The 25,524-nt window shown below is 45.6% G+C and overlaps 1 protein-coding gene across 4 annotated transcripts in view; it reads left to right on the top strand.

Moving 5' to 3' along the window:
• Nucleotides 1-6,971: 6,971 nt before the first annotated feature.
• Nucleotides 6,972-25,524, top strand: part of FARP1 (FERM, ARH/RhoGEF and pleckstrin domain protein 1) — a 287,123-nt gene continuing 268,570 nt past the window's right edge. For 2 of the 4 annotated variants that reach the window (XM_077297123.1, XM_077297121.1), the window contains exon 1: nt 7,097-7,436. The gene's annotated coding sequence lies outside the window, so the exon portion shown is untranslated. Of the gene's footprint in view, nt 7,437-25,524 lie in introns of all 4 variants that reach the window. The other 2 variants (XM_077297120.1, XM_077297122.1) reach the window with 2 other exon arrangements.

Raw genomic sequence — 25,524 nt, 5'->3', positions numbered from 1 at the left:
TATAAAAGCCGCAGCGCCCTTAATCAAGGGAATAGACGCATGTAATTTCTCCCTGGACACGCCACTCTTGATATTTTGATCCAGCTGCTCCAGCCAAACTAGCATAGACCTGCTAGTACACGTGGCTGAGATTGCCGGCTTGAATGCAGTGACACAGGCTTCCCACGATTTTTTAAGTGCGTCTGATTTTCTATCCATGGGATCGGATAAAGAACCTGCATCCTCCACAGGTAAAGAAGAACGGCAAGACGTAGACGCCACAGCCGCATCAACTTTTGGTATTTTAGCCCAGGAATTCAAATCCTCGTCATCGAAGGGGTAGCGTCTCTTACAGGATATTGGCACAAACCCCTTTTGTCCCTTACTCCATTCTTTCTTAAAGAGGTCTTTTATGGCCTGGTTTACCGGAAATACGTGGCCTTTTCGCTGAGAAAGACCCGCGAACATAACCTCCTGTGGCGTTTGGGGTTCTTTTGACTCAGACAACCCCATCGTACTCCTCACTGATTTAACCAAGTTGTTTACGCCATCAGTTGGAAAACAGACATAGTCCTCTTCATCTGATGAATCAGACAGCTGAGAGACATCTGAGTCAACTTCCCCACTCTCTGCTGATGTGTCAGCTTTAGGAGAGGATACTCTCCTACTTCTCTTTTCAATATTTACGGAGGGACCACCTCCTAATGACTGAAGTTCTTCCCGAATCATTAGCCGTATCTCATTCATCTTAACGGCCCCCTCCTGCCGCAAGGTGTTATCTATACAAGCCTGACACAGTTTTTTAGAATAAGAGTCAGGCAGGGGCTCGGTACATATAGCACACTGTTTGTGCTTGGTCTTCTCCGTCCTCTTTGCCTAAAGAAGAACATAAGCAGAGGAAACCAATATAAGCCTCAGCGAAGCTATATATACACTTACCCAGAAGTATATTTGTATACCGGCTGCTGGGTTCGCTTGGCTTGGGGTGTGGAACGGGACGATTTCCTTCCCGATTTGTCAGTGGAGTCACTCATTTTAGAGTGTCCACTCTTTTTTCCTAGCATCACCACTGGGCACTAGTGGCTCTTCCATAGCGTGCTCACAGACCTCCTCTTGGGACGACATAATGGCACACTGTCTGCACTGCTAAATGAAATTTATAGTGCAGGAACTCCCAATACACACCCCTTCCTGCCGCTGTCCTCCCCCTTTTTTTTTTTTTTTATCCTGCACATGGACTCAGTATAGCGTCAGGGGCCAATGGGGACCACCCAGAGGAATCCAATATGGCGGTTCCCCCGGAAATGCAACGCCGACCTCAGAGGTTCAGATGAACTACTTCCGGGATCCGGCTGTACTGCGCACGCGCCGGCGTCTCCGCGCTTTGCCGGCGTAATACAGAGGACGCTACGCCCGCACCAAGTCGCCACCATTCCTGAGGGACCGGGGGGAGGCCGACACACCGCTACTCAGCCAGTCTTACCTGACCCAGGCCGGGTCGGACCAGGTACATGCCGCACTCTTTCAGCCGTCCCCAACAACGATGTCCCAGCAGGGAGATCGTTGTTAAACTTCAGGCCTCGCAGTCGGCCGCAGCAGATGAGGGGGAGCCAACAGGAACCCCCGACTGTCCACCCACCCTGGAGCCCCTGTCGCTCAGCAGAGATGCACAGGCGGCATCCAGGCGAGTTTTCCTCTTCTTAAAGTAACTCCAGAGAGTCTTCTCTGTGGGTTCCCCTCTAGGAACAGGAAACCAACTGAGGAGCGAGGGGGGGCCGCCCCTTTTATCTCTCTGTAGGTTTCCTGTACCTAGGGGCGGATCCCCTCTCTCTAGTGGGTGCTGTCGTAGCGAATAGAAAATTATTTTTTATTTTCACGGCTCTGCGTTATAAACTTCTGTGAAGCACCTGGGGGTTTAAAGTGCTCACTATGCATCTAGATAAGTTCCTTGGGGGGGTCTAGTTTCCAAAATGGGGTCACTTGTAGGGGAGGTCCAATGTTTAGGCACACAGGGGCTCTCCAAACGCGACATGGTGTCCGCTAACGATTGGAGCTAATTTTCCATTCAAAAAGTCAAATGGCGCGCCTTCACTTCCGAGCCTTGCCGTGCACCCAAACAGTGGTTTACCCCCACATATGAGGTATCGGCGTACTCAGGAGAAATTGCCCAACAAATTTTAGGATCCATTTTATCCTGTTGCCCATGTAAAACTGAAAAAATTGAGGCTAAAAGAAATTTTGTGTGAAAAAAAAGTACTTTTTCATTTTTACGGATCAATTTGTGAAGCACCTGAGGGTATAAAGTGCTCACTATGCTTCTAGATAAGTTCCTTGGGGGGGTCTAGTTTCCAAAATGGGGTCATTTGTGGGGGAGCTCCAATGTTTAGGCACACGGGGGCTCTCCAAACGTGACATGGTGTCCGCTAAAGATTGGAGCCAATTTTTCATTCAAAAAGTCAAATGGCGCTCCTTCCCTTCCAAGCCCTGCGCCCAAACAGTGGTTTACCCCCACATATGAGGTATCAGCGTACTCAGGACAAATTGGACAACAATGTTCGTGGTCCAGTTTCTCCTTTTACCCTTGGGAAAATAAAAAAATTGTTGCTAAAATATCATTTTTGTGACTAAAAAGTTAAATGTTCATTTTTTCCTTCCATGTTGCTTCTGCTGCTGTGAAACACCTGAAGGGTTAATAAACTTCTTGAATGTGGTTTTGATCACCTTGAGGGGTGCAGTTTTTAGAATGGTGTCACTTTTGGGTATTTTCAGCCATATAGACCCCTCAAACTTCAAATGTGAGGTGGTCCCTAAAAAAAATGGTTTTGTAAATTTTGTTGTAAAAATTAGAAATCACTGGTCAAATTTTAACCCTTATAACTTCCTAGCACCTAGCAAAAAAAAATTTTGTTTCCAAAATTGTGCTGATGTAAAGTAGACATGTGGGAAATGTTATTTATTAACTATTTTGTGTCACATAACTCTCTGGTTTAACAGAATAAAAATTCAAAATGTGAAAATTGCGAAATTTTCAAAATTTTCGCCAAATTTCCTTTTTTTTTCACAAATAAACGCAGAAATTATCGACCTAAATTTACCACTAACATGAAGCCCAATATGTCACGAAAAAACAATCTCAGAACCGCTAGGATCCGTTGAAGCGTTCCTGAGTTATTACCTCATAAAGGGACACTGGTCAGAATTGCAAAAAACGGCCAGGTCATTAAGGTCAAAATAGGCTGGGTCATGAAGAGGTTAAAGATAGGTACACATGACTCATCTATGCGGATCACATGCTGCGCACAGATACGCAAATGAGAAACTGGCCTAAGACTGAAGTCAGAATTCCTAGGTTGATCTGAATACCTCTCTAAAAAGTCTGATGTTATGGGTAGGTAAAACCTGCTAGCGTTTCCTTCATTACTTAATCCCTTTCTGTCATTAGACGTACTATTCTGTCCATCTGGGGTGGGCCCTACTTCCCAAGGACGGAATAGTACGTCCAGCGCGATCGGCCGCGCTCATGGGGGGAGCGCAGGCCGAGTGTCAGCTGCCTATCGCAGCTGACATCCGGCGCTATGTGCCAGGAGCGGTCACGGACCGCCCCCAGCACATTAATCCCCGGCACACCGCAATCAAATATGATCGCGGTGTGCCGGCGGTATAGGGAAGCATCGCGCAGGGAGGGGGTTCCCTGCGGGCTTCCCTGAGACCCCCGCAGCAACGCGATGTGATCGCGTTGCTCCGAGGGTCTCCTACCTACTTCCTCGCTGCAGGTCCCGGATCCAAGATGGCCGCGGCATCCGGGTCCTGCAGGGAGGGAGGTGGCTTACCGAGTGTCTGCTCAGAGCAGGCGCTGGTAAGCCTGCAGTGCTCTAAGTCAGATCGGTGATCTGACAGAGTGCTGTGCAAACTGTCGGATCACCGATCTGTGATGTCCCCCCCTTGGACAAAGTAAAAAATTAAAAAAAAAAAAATGTCCACATGTGTAAAAAAAAAAAATATATATATTATTCCCATAAATACATTTCTTTATCTAAATAAAAAACAAACAAACAATAAAAGTACACATACTGTATTTAGTATCGCCGCGTCCGTAACGACCAAACCTGTAAAACTGTCCCACTAGTTAACCCCTTCAGTAAACACCGTAAGAAAAAAAAAAAACGAGGCAAAAAAACAACGCTTTATTATCATACCGCCGAATAAAAAGTAGAATAAAATGCGATCAAAAAGACAGATATAAATAACCATGGTACCGCTGAAAGCGTCATTTTGTCCTGCAAAAAAAGAGCCGCCATACAGCATCATCAGCAAAAAAAAAAAAAAAGTTATAGTCCTCAGAATAAAGCGATGCCAAAATAATTATTTTTTCTATAAAAGTTTTTATCATATAAAAGTGCCAAAACATTAAAAAAATGATATAAATGAGATATCGCTGTAATCGTACTGACCCGAAGAATAAAACTGCTTTATCAATTTTACCAAACGCGGAACGGTATAAACGCCTCCCCCAAAAGAAATTCATGAATAGCTGGTTTTTGGTCATTCTGCCTCACAAAAATCTGAATAAAAAGCGATAAAAAAAGTCACGTGCCCGAAAATGTTACCAATAAAAATGTCACCTCGTCCCGCAAAAAACAAGACCTCACATGACTCTGTGGTCTCAAATATGGAAAAATTATAGCTCTCAAAATGTGGTAACGCAAAAAATATTTTTTGCAATAAAAAGCGTCTTTCAGTGTGTGACGGCTGCCAATCATAAAAATCCGCTAAAAAACCCGCTATAAAAGTAAATCAAACCCCCCTTCATCACCCCCTTAGTTAGGGAAAAATTTAAAAAACGTATTTATTTCCATTTTCCCATTAGGGCTAGGGTTAGGGCTAGGGTTAGGATTAGGGTTAGGATTAGGGCTAGGGTTGGGGCTAGGGCTAAAGTTAGGGTTGGGGCTAAAGTTAGGGTTGGGGCTAAAGTTAGGGTTGGGGTTTGGATTACATTTACGGTTGGGAATAGGGTTGGGATTAGGGTTAGGGGTGTGTCTGGGTTAGAGGTGTGGTTGGGGTTACCGTTGGGATTAGGGTTAGGGGTGTGTTTGCATTAGGGTTTCAGTTATAATTGGGGGGTTTCCACTGTTTAGGCACATCAGGGGCTCTCCAAACGCGACATGGCGTCCGATCTCAATTCCAGCCAATTCTGCGATGAAAAAGTAAAACAGTGCTCCTTCCCTTCCGAGCTCTCCCGTGTGCCCACACAGGGGTTTATGCCAACATATGGGGTATCAGCATACTCAGGACAAATTGGACAACAACTTTTGGGGTCCAATTTCTCCTGTTACCCTTGGGAAAATACAAAACTGGGGGCTAAAAAAATAATTTTTGTGGGAAAAAAAGGATTTTTTATTTTCACGGCTCTGCGTTATAAACTGTAGTGAAACACTTGGGGGCTCAAAGTGCTCACAACACATCTAGATAAGTTCCTTGGGGGTCTAGTTTCCAATATGGGGTCACTTGTGGGGGGTTTCTACTGTTTAGGTACATTAGGGGCTCTGCAAACGCAATGTGACGCCTGCAGACCATTCCATCTAAGTCTGCATTCCAAATGGCGCTCCTTCCCTTCCGAGCTCTGCCATGCGCCCAAACGGTGGTTCCCCCCCACATATGGGGTATCAGCGCACTCAGGACAAATTGGACAACAACTTTGGAGGTCCAATTTCTCCTGTTACCCTCAGAAAAATACAAAACTGGGGGCTAAAAAATAATTTTTGCGGGAAAAAATGTTTGTTTTATTTTTACGGCTCTGCATTATAAACTTCTGTGAAGCCCTTGGTGGGTCAAAGTGCTCACCACATATCTAGATAAGTTCCTTAGGGGGGTCTACTTTCCAAAATGGTGTCACTTGTGGGGGGTTTCAATGTTTAGGCACATCAGGGACTCTCCAAACGCAACATGGCGTCCCATCTCAATTCCTGTCAATTTTGCATTGAAAAGTCAAATGGCGCTCCTTCCCTTCCGAGCTCTGCCCTGCGCCCAAACAGTGGTTTACCCCCACATATGGGGTATCGGCGTACTCAGGACAAATTGTACAACAATTGGGCGTCCATTTTCTCCTGTTACCTTTGGTAAAATAAAACAAATTGGAGCTGAAGTAAATTTTTTGTGAAAAAAAGTTAAATGTTCATTTTTATTTAAACATTCCAAAAATTCCTGTGAAGCACCTGAAGGGTTAATAAACTTCTTGAATGTGGTTTTGAGCACCTTGAGGGGTGCAGTTTTTAGAATGGTGTCACACTTGGGTATTTTCTATCATATAGACCCCTCAAAATGACTTCAAATGTGATGTGGTCCCCAAAACAAATGGTGTTGTAAAAATGAGAAATCGCTGGTCAACTTTTAACCCTTATAACTCCCTAACAAAAAAAAATTGGTTCCAAAATTGTGCTGATGTAAGGTAGACATGTGGGAAATGTTACTTATTAAGTATTTTGTGTGACATATCTCTGTGATTTAAGGGCATAAAAATTCAAAGTTGGAAAATTGTGAAATTTTCAACATTTTTGCCAAATTTCCGTTTTTTTCACAAATAAACGCAGGTAATATCAAAGAAATTTTACCACTATAATGAACTACAATATGTCACGAGAAAACAATGTCAGAATCACCAGGATCCGTTGAAGCGTTCCAGAGTTATAACCTCATAAAGGGACAGTGGTCAGAATTGTAAAAATTGGCCCGGTCCATAATGTGCAAACCACCGTTGGGGGTGAAGGGGTTAATAGATCTTAGAAAAATACTAAGGAAAAAGGTCAGAAAATGTGTAAAAAAAATAAATGGACAAACGACATAAAACAAGACTAGAAAAAGACCCCTCAGGTTTACAAAACTCCAGCGAAAAGGAGAGTTGCCTGAAATGTGTTCTATTAGAAAAACGTAAGTTCTTAAACCCCCAGAAAAAAAAAAAAAGCAGTGTGAACACTGCAGGAGCCGCGCGGTCCGCTGAGGAGCACGGTCATAGCCAGCGAGCCGAGGGCGCCAGCAGAGGGCGCTGTGCCCCGGACTGAGGCCTGCTCCCCGTCCTCCAGCCACACGTCGCTCTCTCCTCCCAGGGGCATGCAGGGGAGGGGGAGACGGCTGGCTCGGTGACGGTGTGGATGTGAGAGGACAGGAGGAGGGGAAAAGCTGCTGCTGGTGCTCAGCTCATCTTCCCGCTCCCTGGTCAGAAGGAGGCAGCCCTGCTCGTCTACTCCCCTCCTCCAGGGACAGCAGGCTGTGGAAATCCTGTTCGCAAAGCTGTTCCTACAATGGCGACCCTGAAGCAGTCCCCATCCCTGTGTGTTCCTGCCTTGTAATGGTCACTATCCCGCCGGAAATAGTGGATTACTGAGCGCAGAGAAGCGGCCGAGACCGAGCCCAGAGCACACAGGGCTGCCCGTGTACGGTACGCAGGACTCCTGCACTCAGAGGTAAGGCTGCAGCACAAAGGGCTCCACACTGCCGGCAGGGGCGCACAGGAGAGAGGACGGGCAGAGCTCGGCCATGTGTCCTGCCATCACCCAGAATACGAGGGAGGGGAACAAAGATGGCAGAGGCACAGCAGGGGGCTCACCTGTGCCCCTGCCTGGTCCCGAGCCCCCACCTGGACCTCAGCCCCCCCCACCTGGTCCCGAGCCCCCCCCCCTACCTGGACCTCAGCCCCCCCTACCTACCTGGACCTCAGCCCCCCCTACCTGGACCTCAGCCCCCCCCACCTGGACCTCAGCCTCCCCCCTACCTGTTCCTGAGCCCCCCCCTACCTGGTCCCGAGCCCCCCCCCCCTACCTGGTCCCGAGCCCCCCCCCCACCTGGTCCCGAGCCCCCACTTGAACATGCACTCCAGGATCTCAGGGGTCTTCATGTTTAGAAATCCCCTAATCTCATGCCCTCGTCTTGCACTATACTAATAACAATGCCATTAATGCAGGGACTACACAATGGTTCTGCTCCCGCACATACTGGACCCCCATCCGTGTCCCTACAGAATCCTCTGGGCCGGTATAGAACCACCAATGTGACGTGTAATGACTAATGAGAGCCGACATAGGGCTGGAATCACTGGGCTTATACAGGGACTGCTGGGATTTCTGCTCTTCTACTGTGAAAACCCAGAGTCTTTGTAATCTGATTATTTCCATCACTGTGGGCCCTGGAGGAAGGTGTGAATGTGAGGAACATGGACATAAAGGAGGGTTTATGGCTTCTGCATTTAGGACCAGATTCATCACTTGCATTTTTTTTCTCCCAGTCACTTTTCTTTTCTTTTGTAGAAGTCACTGATGCTTTTTGGCACTAAATTCATCAAGACATGGTTAGTGAATTTGGCACAGAGTAAAATGCCATTTATTCTTGTCGTTAAGTGTTTTTTGCAACTGTACAGCGCAAAATATCAGACAACCCTTCAAAAATAAATATATTGCATGTTAGTCTTCAACTGCGACAAAATAAAAAAAAAAAAACCCAAAAACCTTACTAACAGGGGCGAGATACGCCACAGATGCAGAAGTCGCCTTTCTTGACTTTGTCTAACACATCTGGAGTTGTCGAGGACAAATTAAAAAAAAAAAAAGTCATAAAAAACCCCCAATATAAATCACGGCACAAATCGTATAGAGACTAAAGCTCAAGTTACTCCAGAAAGCTGGGGAAACGGCAAAGAGAAATCGGGGCCGTAGTGTGTTCTGCACGTGTCCCCAAACGCCGATCTACAGTGTATACCCTATGTATGTCTATGTACATAAGGGATGTAGTGGTTTCTCACACAATACATTTATGGCTTATTGATTGAAATGCCACAATCTCCTGTTGGGCCAAGCATTGAGATCACAACTAGTAATGCTCGAGTCCCCGCAGCTGTATATCTCGCTGATGCTGTAGACATCGCCTGTTAGGTAATCCCTGCGTGTTGCGGCTGTCGGACAGCCACGAGACATGCAGCCATGGGGACTCGAACAGATTATTCGAGCACGCCGAAGTCACTTGGTCAGCACCCGATCATGTTCGCTCATCACTAATCACAACCCATTCCTGGCAAGTCTTCGCACAAATTGAGAACACTGGACTCCCATTCTTTGCATTATTGAAGGTCCCCGCTGCTCAATCCCTATCTGTCGGATATTTATCATAAATTAACTATTTTTAAGGTTAAAAGCACCCCCAAGATTCCCAAATTGACATTTACAAATTCATGAGAGAATATCAGACTGATAACAGATGCAGAATTGGCTTTACCAGTGAGTGAAGTATCTGTCCATGATCAGATGCCAGCACAGTGGGAAGCATTGAGGTTCGCCACTCTGGATGAAGGGATTCTTATAGGGGATCCCTCCCACAACACATTATTACTTCCATATGCCCCGTTAGGTGATGTGAAGGGGGAGGTGCAGTCCTACAAATTAGTTTGTGTGAAGTGCAGTAGCCGCACCATTTCCATGACTTGGTAAACCCACTGATGGATATTATACCTGTACAATGTGTTGTGTGCAGGTGACGCTTGCACCAAATTACTGAGGTCACACATAGGTGATCATACACACTCAGGCTGCTTCTTTGTATGATGGAAAGTTCTGCAACATTCTTTGTTTTTCATTGACTTATCATTTTAATATCTCTTTTTGCTGTCAGTGAATAGAAAGATTACATTACACTAATACCATACTTTTATCCGGTCTAGTCAGTCCTGTGTGAGATGAATACATCTCACTTGTGTAATTCTGGAGCCTGGGCTGTTTCCTGGCCATTGCCTAGACTGGACATGCTTGTATCTGCTTGCTGCAAGAAATATTTACATTTCATGTGTGAACAATACCTAAATAGAGCAGAAAAAAAGGTGTTTATTTGGATTCCTGATTTCAGGTTTGTAACTTTCAGCCACCAAAACCTAAGAATATTGTATTTTTAGAAGCTCTTTTCAGAATATTCCATTATACGTTATTTTAAGCCTCTTTTTATTGTAGAAAATGTAAAGGGGCCAACTGAATCCACAGTAGCGGTAATGTGCATAGATTTCACCTTTGTGATCTACACCAAGGGCTCGAGGGGAGAGCCCTACAGGAGCATGTCTTCATGACTTGTTCATTCCATCACATAAGCGTCTGCATATATTAGAGCACCTGGATAAGCTCTTATGTAGCTTACCTGCTGTCCCCAATGTTATTGCTGAAGGGCAGGATCATTGTACTAAAGTATAGGATCCTCTAATGAACACCAAGGAAACTGTTAGGCTATGTTCACATGCAGTGTTTTTTAGGCCATGTGCACACGTTAAGTATTTTTCGCGTTTTTTTCGCTATAAAAACGTGATAAAAACGCGAAAAAAACGCTTACATATGCCTCCTATTATTTTAAGTGTATTCCGCATTTTTTGTGCAAATGTAGCCTTTTTTTCCGCGAAAAAATCGCATCGCGGAAAAAAAAGCAACATGTTCATTAAAATGCGGAATTGCAGGGGATTCCGCACACCTAGGGGTCCATTGATCTGCTTACTTCCCGCACGGGGCTGTGCCCACGATGCGGGAAGTAAGCAGATTATGTGCGGTTGGTACCCAGGGTGGAGGAGAGGAGACTCTCCTCCACGGACTGGGCATCATATAAGTGGTCAAAAAATAAGAATTAAAATAAAAAATAGTCCTATACTCACCCTCGATGTCTTCCCGCCTCCACTGCACGCTGTCGCTTCGGTTCCTGTAGCTGGTGTGCGGTGAAAAGACCTTGCCGATGACGTCACTGTCCTGTGATTGGTCGTGAGCGGTCATGTGACCGCTCACGTGACCGTGACGTCACGGAAGGTCCTGTGCGCACAGACCAGCTATAGGAAGAGGAACGGACACCGGTAAGGAGATGTCTGGGTGAGTATAAGCATTTTTTTATTTTTGTTATTATTTTTAAACATTCTATCTTTTACTATAGATGCTGCAAAAGCTGCATCTATAGTAAAAAGTTGGTCACACTTGTCAAACGCTATGTTTGACAAGTGTGACCAACCTGTCAGTCAGTTTTCCAAGCGATGCTACAGATCGCTTGGAAAACTTTAGCATTCTGCAAGCTAATTACGCTTGCAGAATGCTAAAAAAACGCGAAAAAAACGGAAAAAAAACGCAAAAAAAAAAATGCGGATTTCTTGCAGAAAATTTCCGGTTTTCTTCAGGAAATTTCTGTAAGAAATCCGCAACATGTGCACATACCCTTATGCAGACAAAACCTGCTCTTTTGGCATTAAAAACACTCTCAAAACACCGTTTTTTTGCTGTTTTTTTTTCTTGTTTGGGGCTTTTTATGGGTGCAGATTACACTTGAGCTTTGTTTACACATTGTCTCTTCAGAGAGGATGAGGACTAGAACTCTAGTGCCATCTATGAGAAGTAGCAATTCTAAAAGTCAATATCAACTCTCCAATGAGCCTTGTCACATACATGACTAAAGGTACCGTTACACTAAGCGACTTACCAACGATCACGACCAGCGATCGTGATCGTTGGTAAGTCGTTGTGTGGTCGCTGGGGAGCTGTCACACAGACATCTCTCTCCAGCGACCAACGATCAGGGGAACGACTTCGGCATCGTTGAAACTGTCTTCAACGATGCCGAAGTCCCCTGCAGCACCCGGGTAACCAGGGTAAACATCGGGTTACTAAGTGCAGGGCCGCGCTTAGTAACCCGATATTTACCCTGGTTACCATTGTAAAAGTAGAAAAAAAACACTACATACTCACCTTCTGATGTCTGTCACGTCCCCCGGCGTCCACGCGCTGCTGTAGAGAGCTTTCACTGCACTGAATGTGTCAGCGGCGCCGGCAGTAACAGCGGTGACGTCACCGCTGTGCTCTGCTTTACGGCTGGCGCTCACACAGTCAGTGCAGGGAAAGCTCCCTGCAGCAGCGCGTGGACGCCGGGGGACGTGACAGACATCAGAAGGTGAGTATGTAGTGTTTTTTTTTTACTTTTACAATGGTAACCAGGGTAAATATCGGGTTACTATGCGCGGCCCTGCGCTTAGTAACCCGATGTTTACCCTGGTTACAAGTGAACACATCGCTGGATCGGTGTCACACACGCCGATCCAGCGATGACAGCGGGTGAGCAGCGACGAAATAAAGGTCTGAACTTCTAGCTCCGACCAACGATATCACAGCAGGATCCAGATCGCTGCTGCGTGTCAAACACAACGAGATCGCTAACCAGGACGCTGCAACGTCACTGCAACGTCACGGATCGTTGTCGTTCTCGTTGAGTATGACGGTACCTTTAGGATAAAAGGTAAAACCCAAATCTCATTTAGCAGACATGGCATTTGGGGGTATTGCCCGTCATCAGTGCAAAGTGTGATATGTGGTTTGGCTGGGTGAGAGGCATCTAATCGGGATCGAAGGGGTAACGTTTCTCCTTGCCGAGAGTGACATGTCAAGCTTGCTGAGGTGAGGAGACTTTTAGGCTATGTGCACGCGATGCGGATTTGCTGCGGATCCGCAGTGGATTTTTCCACGCAGAAACGCTGCAGATCTGCACTGTGATGTACAGTATAATGTTAGTCAATGGGAAAAAAAAATCTGTGCAGATGGTGCTGAAAAATCAGTGCGGAATTGCTGCGGATTTCAAAGAAGTGCATGTCACTTCTTTTGTGCGGATCTGCAGCTTTTCTGCACCTCTCCATGTTAAAATTCCGCAGTGGCAAAAGCCGCACAAAATCCGCATAAAAACCGCGGCAAATCCGCGACTGCGGATTCTGCCAGGAGATGCGGATTTTGTGCTGAAAATTCTGCCCCTCTTTTCTTACGTGTTCACATAGCCCTTAAATATGCCAATTGTCTCTTCAGAGAGGAAGGTATCAGCTTTTGTAGTGTTTTTGGTGCAAAAAGCTAAGGAAGTTAAAATATGCTTTTTTGATGTGCCAGTAAACGTTATCAGCATGCACAAGAGACAACAAAAACCTTTTTGTAAGCAGCCTCTTTACTGCCACGTGAGCAGGTTTTTCCTGCTAAAAAAAGTGCAGCTAAAAAAAGTGCAGCAAAAACACAGCGTGTGAACATAGCCTTAGGGCTGTCCCACACGTCCAGATAATTCCGGTACCGGAATAAATCGGTACCGGAGTTATCCGTGTCCGTGTGCCTGGGAACTCACGTAGGCCATACGTGCGGCACACGTGTGCCGCCCGTATGGCGAGTGGGTACCACACGGAGCGTGTGGTACCCTGCATCGTGCTGAAGCCGCGATTCATATGTTCCCTGCAGCAGCGTTTGCTGCAGAGAAAATATGAATAACAGTGTTTAAAATAAAGATCTATGTGTCCGCCGCCCCCCCACCTCCTGTGCGCCCCCCCCCCCGCTGTTCTGAAAATACTTACCCGCCTCCCTCGCTGCTTCCTGGTTTGGCCGCAGCTTCTAGTGTATGCGGTCACGTGGGGCCGATCATTTACAGTCATGAATATGTGGCTCCACCTCCCATAGGGGCGGAGCCGACTATTCATGATTGTAAATGAGCGGCCCCACGTGACCGCCTTACAGTAGGAGGCGCGGGGCAGAGAGGAAGGAGTGACAGCCAACGTGGGAGCGGGTGAGTATTTTCAGGACAGCGGGGGGGCGCACAGGGGGTGGGGGGGCGGCGGACACATAGATCTTTATTTTAAACACTATTATTCATATTTTCTCTGCAGCAAACGCTGCTGCAGGGAACATATGAATCGCGGCTTCAGCACCATGTGGGGGGGACAGCGCTTACTGTAGCGCTGTCTCCTGCACGCACACGGACCCCAGATGGAGAACGTCCGTGTGAGGTCCGTGTTTTACACGGACCCATTGACTCTATTGGGTCCGTGTAATACGTGCGCTCCCACGAACACTGACATGTCTCCGTGTTTGGCACACGGAGACACGGTCCGCAAAAAATCAATGACATCTGTTCAGATGTCATTGATTTTTTGCGGACCGTGTCTCCGTGTGCCAAACACGGAGACATGTCAGTGTTCGTGGGAGCGCACGGATTACACGGACCCAATAGAGTCAATGGGTCCGTGTAAAACACGGACCTCACACGGACATTCTCCGTCTGGGGTCCGTGTGCGTGCAGGAGACAGCGCTACAGTAAGCGCTGTCCTCCCCACATGGTGCTGAAGCCGCCATTCATATGTTCCCTGTAGCAGTGTTTGCTGCAGAGAAAATATGAATAATAGTGTTTAAAATAAAGATAAATGTGTCCGCCGCCCCCCCACCCCCTGTGCGCCCCCCCGCTGTTCAGAAAATACTCACCCGCTCCCACGTTGGCTGTCACTCCTTCCTCTCTCCCCCGCGCCTCCTACTGTATGCGGTCACGTGGGGCCGATCATTTACAATCATGAATAGTCGGCTCCGCCCCTATGGGAGGTGGAGCCACATATTCATGACTGTAAATGATCGGCCCCACGTGACCGCATACACTAGAAGCCGCGGCCAGACCAGGAAGCAGCGAGGGAGGCGGGTAAGTATTTTCTGAACAGCGGGGGGGCGCACAGGGGGTGGGGGGCCTGCGGACAGATAGATCTTTATTTTAAACACTATTATTCATATTTTCTCTGCAGCAAACGCTGCTGCAGGGAACATATGAATCGCGGCTTCAGCGCGATGCAGGGTACCACACGCGTGGGTACCACACGCTCCGTGTGGTACCCACTCGCCATACGGGCGGCACACGTGTGCCGCACGTATGGCCTACGTGAGTTCCCAGGCACACGGACACGGATAACTCCGGTACCGATTTATTCCGGTACCGGAATTATCTGGACGTGTGGGACAGCCCTTAGGGTGTTTTTCCATGCTGCAGAAATTTCATGCCATCCGCTCTAATTTTTTTGAAGGTTCAAGGCTTGTGTGGATTTTCTATTTCTATATTTAGTTTGGACTTTTTTATGTAATGTTGATGTTTTATATTTATTTATTGAGCATAAATTAATCCTTTTGCTTCGACCTATACCGGTTACTTTCCATATAATTTACTACTTTATAGTTATGTATCATACCGATTGTATTTTGTGTTTGGCAAACTGTTGATCACACTGTCCCTCTAATGGGGTATGTTTTTAGCTTTCTTTTGATTATTTGAGTTTTTTTGTATATAATAAGTAAATATAGATTTTTTTTTTTTACTAATAAAGTAATATGTAATCATTCTTTTTGGATTATTATTGTCTGATCGCAATTTAAGTTTTATATAGGTTTTCATAGCCTCTAATGGTATTTGTGGGGAAAAAATGGATAGAACACGGTATGTGAAAAATGGACGTCTGAATAAGGCCTAAGGATACATTCACAAGAACACGTTTTTGTGTCCATATAAAAAAATGAACCTCACACAGGCAGCACACTGACCAATGTTAGTGAATGGGTACAACGATTCTCTACATGGACCAGTGGTCTGTGGGAATAAAATCTCAGCATGTTAGTCTTGTCTGACTTACAGACCAGGTACATGGGGCTAATCACTTATGCATTTTACGGACATAACTGGTACGATTAACTCAGCAGCCATGTGAACTAAGCCTTACCTCATGGTTGCTGCACATATGCTCCTATATTCTGCAGCAAAAAAATGTACATGCCTTAAAGCACCATTTTGCTTTTTTTTTCCTCAATTTTACTGCTGGAGTGGTATTATATAAATTCTTTGTCCCTAGTAATATACTTCGAGCAACCATCTTCTTTTCTTAGCGCTGCTCAAGTCATCTTCTGCAGGTTGTGACCTGCCGGATTTCTCCAGTGTTTGCTGGGCGAGTTGGACGTCATTTCTCAATGGAAGTCTAGGAGAGGCAGACTGTGGCTCTTGGACTTACATTGAGAGTTTGTGACCGTTACCTCTGACATCCGGTTAGGGTATGTGTCCACATTCAGGAAACGCAGCGTTTTTGACCCAGCGCTGAGCCGCAGCGTCAAAAACGCAGCGTCCAGATGTTACAGCATAGTGGAGGGGATTTAATGAAATCCCGTCTCCACTGTGCATTAAAAAACGCATGCGTTTTTCCCGCAAAAACGCACATGCGTTGCGTTTTTTCGCAACGCAGCATGTTGCTACAATGAGCAAAACACGCAGGAACACCGCAGGTGACCTGCCAGTGACCTCAGGTGCATTTTTGGTCAGGATTTTACCTGCATAAAGTCCTGACCAAAGCCTGAAGCAAACCTGACCGTGGACACATACTCTTAGTCAGAAGTTGCAGTCATAAGATGGCGGTGCGGGACCAGGTAGAGCTGAAGGCAGCGACTGGTGAGTAAAATACTGACAGCAGGGAACTTACCTTAGTGACACCACTCAAGGGCTGAAATAAGAAAAAAACAACACGCTTTTCTAGACACTTCGTAACTGCTTGGAAAGAAACTTTTGAAAACACAATAAAAGTGGGAAATGTGTTACTTTTTTCACAGTTTTCTTTGATGCTTTAGATAAAATGTTGCTGTGTGTGTGTGTTTTTTTTTTTTTTTTTTTTTCATTTGTATATGGCTGTCATCTAAGCTTGAAACCTTAACCCCTTTCCATTACAGCCTGGGTAAACCTCATTGCATTAAGTCATTTTCGTATCTGATATCTGATATGTCACTTTATGTGGGAATAGCCTTTTAAAAGGAATCTGTCACCCCAAAAATGGCCTATAAACTAAGGCCACCGGCATCAGGGGCTTATCTACAGCATTCTGTAATGCTGTAGATAAGACCCCCAATGTAACCTGAAAGATAAGGAAAACAAGTTATATTATACTCACCCAGGGGCGGTCCCGCTGTGGTCCGGTCCGATGGGCGTTGCAGTCCGGTCCGGGGCCTACATACGATGACGTCCTCTTCTTGTCTTTCTGCCGCAGCTCCTGCGCAGGTGTACCTTGTCTGCGCTGAGATTCGTACGTCGTAGCAGATCGTTTGGAACTTTCTTTCGTCGCTGGATCTCCCGCTGTCATCGTTGGATCGGTGTGTGTGACACCGATCCAACGATGCGTTCGCTTGTAACCAGGGTAAACATCGGGTTACTAAGCGCAGGGCCGCGCTTAGTAACCCGATGTTTACCCTGGTTACCATCGTAAAAGTAAAAAAAAAAAAAAAACCGTACATACTCACATTCCGGTGTCTGTCAGGTCCCTTGACGTCTGCTTCCCGCACTGACTGACTGCCGGCCGGAATGTAAGAGCAGAGCACAGCGGTGACGTCACCGCTGTGATCTGCTTTCACTTTACGGCGGCACTCAGTCAGAGCGGGAAGCAGACTGCAAGGGACCTGACGGACACCGGAATGTGAGTATGTACGGTTTTTGTTTTTTTTTTACTTTTACGATGGTAACCAGGGTAAACATCGGGTTACTAAGCGCGGCCCTGCGCTTAGTAACCCGATGTTTACCCTGGTTACCCGGGGACCTCGGCATCGTTGGTCGCTGGAGAGCGGTCTGTGTGACAGCTCTCCAGCGACCACACAACGACTTTCCAACGATCACGGCCAGGTCGTATCGCTGGTCGTGATCGTTGGAAAGTTGCAGAGTGTGACAGTACCCTTAGTTTATAGGCCATTTTTGGGGTGACAGATTACCTTTAAGGCTATGTTCACACTTTGCAGATTTTGCTGCGGTTTCTTCTGCGGGTTTTCAACAGCACTTTCCTATTGGTGCATGCTGAAAACCGCTGCGGAATCCGCAGAAAGAAGTGACATGCTCCTTCTTTTTTTCCGCAGCAATTCCGCGCGTTTTTTTCCGGGATTTTCCACAATGTGGGCACAGCGTTTTTTGTTTTCCATAGGGTAACATTGTACTGTACCCTGCATGGAAAACTGCTGCGGATCCGCAGCGCAAAACCGCTGCGGATCCGCAGCAAAAACCGCAAAGTGTGAACATAGCCTAAAGCTTTTACTGAACCTATTATGTATGTAATATTGGTCAATACATTCTGTGTATCCGATTTTTGCTCAGTTCTTCCATTTTTACCATCCCGTTTCATTTATTCTTCTATATGAAACAAAAAAACATGATGCGGGTTTCTCAAGTTTCCTCTTGGCAACTGCTCCATGAAAAAAATGGACTGTCCTCTGGCTCTATGAAAAAAAATTGATCTTTGTTTGCTAAAAGTTTGTCTGTTGTCCTTGGGAAAGTTCACCAGCACACATACAACAAACGGGAGTGAGAGTTCTTCACAAGTGAAAAAGCACTAAAATGCGATCCATGTGCTGTTTTTTCACTGTTTGATTGGGGATACCGAAATCAGGTTTTTTTTGCATACAAGAAAAACTGATAAAACTCTGATGGTAGAAACTGACACACTGACCAAATACGGATGGGAATCTGACCCAAAACACCGATCACCGAGTTTTTTTGTGTACAAGAAAATTGGACTAACATAGATATTTGTGTCACCCAAAATCATGAATAATTGACCTTTATCTTGTATGTACTTTATGTTGCCAGAATTTATTTATTTTTTTAGACCTTGCATCTTCTTTGCAGACCTCCATATGTGATAAAGGGACTTTGTATTGACCGGGGAATCTTAGGGATTAAATGACTGGGGTTAGAAATTTGCAGAAAGCTCTTCCCAGTTTGGGTTTAAAGCTATTGTGGAGATATGTTTGGATTATGGCTCATTCAGACATCTGTTTTGATGTATGAATTCTATATTCGTGGATAGAACTTGTATCTTTTATACTATATAGGACTGTTCACATTTCCGAGTATTTTTGTGGACTGAGTGTTCGATTTAGATCTGGCTGGGGGACCAAACTTGCCACTGCAAAGTCTGTGGATCTCTGAAAAAATCAGACACTAGTCTGATGCCACGTATATGCTGTCTTACTTTACTGACTGCGAGGAGAAGCTTGAGAAACTTCATTCTTCTTTTTTTTTATTTGCATATGAGAAAAAACTGATGAAGTTCTGATGGTAAAAACTGACATACTGGCCAAACTCTGATGAAAATCTGATTCACAATACTGATGAAACTAGAGACTTTTTTGCATACCCTACAACAGAGTCGCCCTTGAAATGGACATCACCTGTCAGGTGCTTTACCGGAGTTAACACAAAGTGAGATGAAATAAATGACAAATTATATTTTTCCCCTTAATTTTGCTTTAATCTCATTTTTTTTTTTTCATTTTAATTATAGGTACCGTAATAGAAAATGGAGCACACAATGTATTACACAATTTCTACTGTACATTGCAATACCCCATATGACAGTGCTGATTGAGCACATGGTAGGGCAAGCCCTGTGTTTTGGTGTACACATTTGGCTGGAATAGATTGCCATGTTGCATTTGCAGAGACCCTGAAGTGCCAAAATAGAAGAATCCACCCCACCCACATTTGACTCCATTTTGTAACATACATCTAGTTATGTGGTGAACATCCTGAACCTACAGGTGTTTCACAGAATTTCCATATGGTATTGTTTTACTTGGGCGCTGAGAAATTAATTGTGCTATAGCCAGTGTTGGGCATATTGCCTTATTGAGGGCATTCCTAGGCATGCTGATTGGTTCGCTTTATATGCTACTAGCTGTACTACCCGGCTTCGCCCGGGTTAATGACTGCTGTTAGCAAAATAGAATGTGTTAACAAAAATTTATTCTGCACACAAAAACCACAAAACAAATAGATAGAAATGTAATTATTAAAAGGCAAAAACTAAGCAAATAGAAGCATTTCACAACATATATTAGCTTTGTTATACTGAGAATGTCTTTGTTGCCTATATTAACCAATCAGAGCTCAGGTTAATTAACTGTAGCAAAATAGAAGCTGAGCTGTGATTGGTTGCTATTGGCAGCCTGATAAATCCCCAGCCAACAGGAAGCCCTCCCCCCTGGCAGTATATATTAGCTCACACATACACATAATAGACAGGTCATGTGACTGACAGCTGCCGTATTTCCTATATGGTACATTTGTTGCTCTTGTAGTTTGCTTATTAATCAGATTTTTATTTTTGAAGGACAATACCAGACTTGTGTGTGTTTTAGGGCGAGTTTTATGTGTCAAGTTGTGTGTGTTGAGTTGCGTGTGGCGACATGCATGTAGCGACTTTTGTGAGATGAGTTTTGTGTGGCGACATGCGTGTAGCAACATTTTGTGTGTTGAGTTGCATGTGACAGGTTAGTGTAGCAAGTTGTGTGCAGCAAGATTTGTGCATGGCGAGTTTTGCGCGTGGCGAGTTTTATGTGTGGTGCATTTTGAGTATGTGCAAGTTTTGTGTGAGGCAACTTTTGCATGTGGTGCAACTTTTGTACATGTGGCAATTTTTCTGTGTGTGCAAGTTTTGCATGAGGTGAGTTTTCCATGAGGTGAGTTTTGCACGTGTGGCGAGTTTTGCGTGAGCCTAGTTTTGCATATGGCGAGTTTTGCATGTAGCGAGTTTTGAGTGGTGACTTTTGTGTTTCGACTTTTATGTGGCGAGGTTGGTGTGTGTGTGTGGTGAAATGTGTGCTGAGGGTGGTATATGTGTTCAAGCACGTGGTAGTGTGTGGCGCATTTTGTGTTTGTGTTCATATCCCCGTGTGTGGTGAGTATCCCATGTCGGGGCCCCACCTTAGCAACTGTACGGTATATACTCTTTGTCGCCATCGCTCTCATTCTTTAAGTCCTCATTGTTCACATCTGGCAGCTGTCAATTTTCCTCCAACACTTTTCCCTTCACTTTTTCCCCATTATGTAGATAGGAGCAAAATTGTTTGGTGAATTGGAACGCGCGGGGTTAAAATTTCACCTCACAACATAGCCTATGACGCTCTCGGGGTCCAGACGTGTGACTGTGCAAAATTTTGTGGCTGTAGCTGCGACGGTACAGATGCCAATCCCGGACATACACACATACATACATACACACATTCAGCTTTATATATTAGATATACCTGTATGTAATCTCCTGTATATAGTATATACCTGTGTGTCATCTCACCTATATATAGTATATATCTGTGTGTCATCTCCTGTATATAGTATATACCTGTATGTCATCTCCTCCTATACATAGCATATACCTGTGTCATCTCCTCCTGTATATACTATATACCTGTAGGTAATCTGCTCCTGTATATAGTATATACCTGTGTGTCATCTCCTCCTGTATATAGTATATACCTGTATGTCATCTCCTCCTGTATGTAGTATGTACCTGTATGTCATCTCCTCCTCTATATAGTATATACCTGTGTGTCATCTCTCCTGTATATAGTATATATCTGTGTGTCATCTCCTCCTGTATATAGTATATACCTGTGTGTCATCTCCCCTGTAAATAGTATATACCTGTGTGTCATCTCCTGTATATAGTATATAGCTGTATGCCATCTCCTCCTGTATTAGCCCTCGTTCACACGTTATTTGGTCAGTATTTTTACCTCAGTATTTGTAAGCTAAAATGGCAGCCTGATAAATCCCCAGCCAACAGTAAGCCCACCCCCTGGCAGTATATATTAGCTCACACATACACATAATAGACTGGTCATGTGACTGACAGCTGCCGGATTCCTATATGGTACATTTGTTGCTCTTGTAGTTTGTCTGCTTATTAATCAGATTTTTATTTTTGAAGGATACCAGACTTGTGTGTGTTTTAGGGCGAGTTTCGTGTGTCAAGTTGTGTGTGTTGAGTTGCGTGTGGCGACATGCATGTAGGGACTTTTGTGAGATGAGTTTTGTGTGGCGACATGCGTGTAGCAACTTTTTGTGTGTCGAGTTGCATGTGACAGGTTAGTGTAGCAAGTTGTGTGCAGCAAGTTTTGCGCATGGCGAGTTTTGCGCGTGGCGAGTTTTATGTGTGGTGCCTTTTGAGTATGTGCAAGTTTTGTGTGAGGCAACTTTTGCATGTGTTGCAACTTTTGTGCATGTGGCAATTTTTCTGCGTGTGGCAATTTTTCTGCGTGTGCAAGTTTTGCGTGTGGCGAGTTTTGCACGTGTGGCGAGTTTTGCATGTGGAGAGTTTTGCGCGTGGCGAGTTTTGAGCGGCGACTTTTGTGTTTCTACTTTTATGTGGCGAGGTTGGTGTATGTGTGGTGAAATGTGCACTGAGGGTGGTATATGTGTTCGAGCACGTGGTAGTGTGTGGCGCATTTTGTGTGTGTGTTCATATCCCCGTGGTGGTGTGATTATCCCATGTTGGGGCCCCACCTTAGCAACTGTACAGTATATACTCTTTGGTGCCATCGCTGTCATTCTTTAAGTCCCCCTTGTTCACATCTGGCAGCTGTTAATTTGCCTCCAACACTTTTCCTTTCATTTTTTCCCCATTATGTAGATAGGGGCAAAATTGTTTGGTGACTTGGAAAGCGCGGGGTTAAAATTTCACCTCACAATATAGCTTTGACGCTCTCAGGGTCCAGACGTGTGACTGTGCAAAATTTTGTGCCTGTAGCTGCGACGCCTCCAACACTTTTCCTTTCACTTTTTCCCCATTATGTAGATAGGGGCAAAATTGTTTGGTGAATTGGAAAGCGCGGGGTTAAAATTTCACCTCACAACATAGCCTATGACGCTCTCGGGGTCCAGACGTGTGACTGTGCAAAATTTTGTGGCTGTAGCTGCTACGGTTCAGATGCCAATCCCGGACATACATACATACATACATACATACACACACACACACATTCAGCTTTATATATTAGATTTATATTACCTGACTAACCTGGGTCATACTCATGAATTATTGAGGTCATATCTATATATATAATCGGCTAAGGTCCATTTCCGTCTGTTTGTAACGGAAATCCTGCGTCGCTGATTGGCGGCCTATGCAGCATCAATAGTAAAAAGATAAAATGTTAAAAATAATATTTAAAAAATTGTGATATTCTCACCTTCTGGCGTCCCCGGGAGCTTTTCCCGCTCCTCACGATGTTCCGGTCCCAGTAATGCTTTGCGGTAATGACCCCAGATGACGTAGCTGTCTTGCGAGACCGCTACATCATCACGGGTTATTGCCGCAAAGCATCACTGGGAACGGACCTGGCGGGAGCATCGCTAAAGGCCTGGGCTGGATCCGGAGGCCGCCGGAAGGTGAATATATAACTATTTTTTATTTTAATTCTTTTTTTTAACAGCGATATGGTGCCCACACTGCTATATACTATGTGGCTTTGTTATATACCACGTGGGCTGTGTTATATACTACGTGGACTGTGTTACATACTACGTGGGCTGTGTTAGGGTATGTTTCCACGGTACGTAAACGCTGCTTGTTTGACGCTGCAGCGTCAAACAAGCAGCGTCCAGATGTTCCAGCATAGTGGAGGGGATTTTATGAAATCCCGTCTCCACTATGCGTGGAAACCCGCACGCGGAGGCCCTGCGACTCCGGACATGCTGCGCGTCTTTTCAGATCGCAGCATGTCCGTACACCTTGCGGGGACGCAGCGTCCCCGCAAGGCATATCACAGGGCCCTATGGCGAGGGGTGCGATGATCCCGGATGTGTACTGTACACATCCGGCACCATCGCGTCCCATTAAGGGGGCGGGGCTTAGCGCCGAGCGGCTTCGCCGCTGCGGCGATCCCGCCGGCGAAACGGACCGTGGAGACGTACCCTAATATGCTATGTGGGCTGTGCAGTATACTACGTGGCTGTGTTATATGCTATGTGGTCTTTTATATACTACGTGGGCTGTGTTACATACTACGTGGGCTGTTATATGATACGTGGGCTGTGTTATATGATACGTGGGCTGTGCAGTATACTACGTGGCTGTGTTATATGCTACGTGGCTGTGCTGTATGCTACGTGGGCTGTGCTATATGCTACGTGGGCTGTGCTATATGCTACGTGGGCTGTGCTATATGCTACGTGGCTGTGCTATATGCTACGTGTGCTGTGTTATATACTATGTGGATTGTGTTATATGCTACGTGGCTGTGCTATATTTCTCTGCTGTATCTGTGCATCATGAATTGTGGTATGTGTTAAAGGAGGGGGGGGGGCCACTGAGACTTTCGCACGGGGCCCTTAAAAACCTGGAGCCGGCCCTGGCTTCACTGATTGGTCGCGCCTGGCCGGGTGCGACCAGTCAACGACAGGCCCAGTCCGGCAGCTAATTGGCGCGGGATTGAACCACGCTTCGCTGATTGGTCGCGCCCGGCTGGCCGAATCCTGTGTGTTCATTGCATTATTCTTAAATCTTCATAAACTACATTCATATTCTACAATACCCGATGCGTAAGGCTATGTGCTCACGTTGCGGATTTGCTGCCGATCCGCAGCTTTTTTGAGGTGCAGAAACGCTGCAGATCCGCAATTGATTTACAGTACAATGTAAATCAATGAGAAAAAAAAAAATGCTGTGCACACTTTGCGGAAAATCTGCTGCGGAAACGCTGCGGTTTAAAAGAAGTAGCATGTCACTTCTTTTTTGTGAATCTGCAGCGTTTTTGTACCCACTCCATTATAGAAAACCGCAGGGGTAAAAACCGCAGGAAATCCGCAAGAAAACCGCAGCAAAAACGCACAAAAAAACGCGGAACCGCACAAAAAACCGAAGGTGCGTTTTCTGCCAGGAGAGGCAGAATCCGCACCAGAAATTCCTAAGCCTAATCCGCAACGTGTGCACATAGCCTTAAGGTACCGTCACATTAAGCGACGCTGCAGCGATAGCGACAACGTTGCCGATCGCTGCAGCGTCGCTGTTTGATCGCTGGAGAGCTGTCACACAGACCGCTCTCCAGCGACCAACGATGCCGAGGTCCCCGGGTAACCAGGGTAAACATCGGGTTGCTAAGCGCAGGGCCGCGCTTAGTAACCCGATGTTTACCCTGGTTACCAGCGTAAAAGTAAAAAAAACAAACAGTACATGCTCACCTGCGCGTCCCCCAGCGTCTGCTTCCTGACACTGACTGAGCTCCGGCCCTAACAGCACAGCGGTGACGTCACCGCTGTGCTTTCACTTTCACTTTAGGGCCGGATCTCAGTCAGAGCAGGAAGCAGACGCTGGGGGACGTGCAGGTGAGCATGTACTGTTTGTTTTTTTTACTTTTACGCTGGTAACCAGGGTAAACATCGGGTTACTAAGCGCGGCCCTGCGCTTAGTAACCCGATGTTTACCCTGGTTACCAGTGTAAAACATCGCTGGTATCGTTGCTTTTGGTGTCAAACACAACGATACACGGCGATCGGACGACCAAATAAAGTTCTGGACTTTATTCAGCGACCAGCGACATCACAGCAGGATCCTGATCGCTGCTGCGTGTCAAACTAAACGATATCGCTAGCCAGGACGCTGCAACGTCACGGATCGCTAGCGATATCGTTTAGTGTGACGGTACCTTTAGAATCGGGCCACCATCTAGTTATCTGTATGCTGCTTCACAGGGCTTGTCACCCTATTGTTGGTGATAATGTTTGTAGTCAATTTCTGGACTTTTTAATTGTTTTTAACTTTTTGTGTAGCTTGTATCAATAAAGAATTTATTTACATAACTTTGTTGGTGATCCCTTCGTATATAGCATGTCTTTTTCTTCTTCCTCTAATAGTTGTTTTCACTTGCTATAGGTGATCCCATAGTTTTTTTTATAGTGGTGCCATCTGACCCTTTTCTACATTATAGG

Source organism: Ranitomeya variabilis, chromosome 3 (assembly GCF_051348905.1).
Source record: "Ranitomeya variabilis isolate aRanVar5 chromosome 3, aRanVar5.hap1, whole genome shotgun sequence".
Lineage (NCBI taxonomy): Eukaryota > Metazoa > Chordata > Amphibia > Anura > Dendrobatidae > Ranitomeya > Ranitomeya variabilis.
This window is presented reverse-complemented; position numbering and strand designations above follow the sequence as displayed.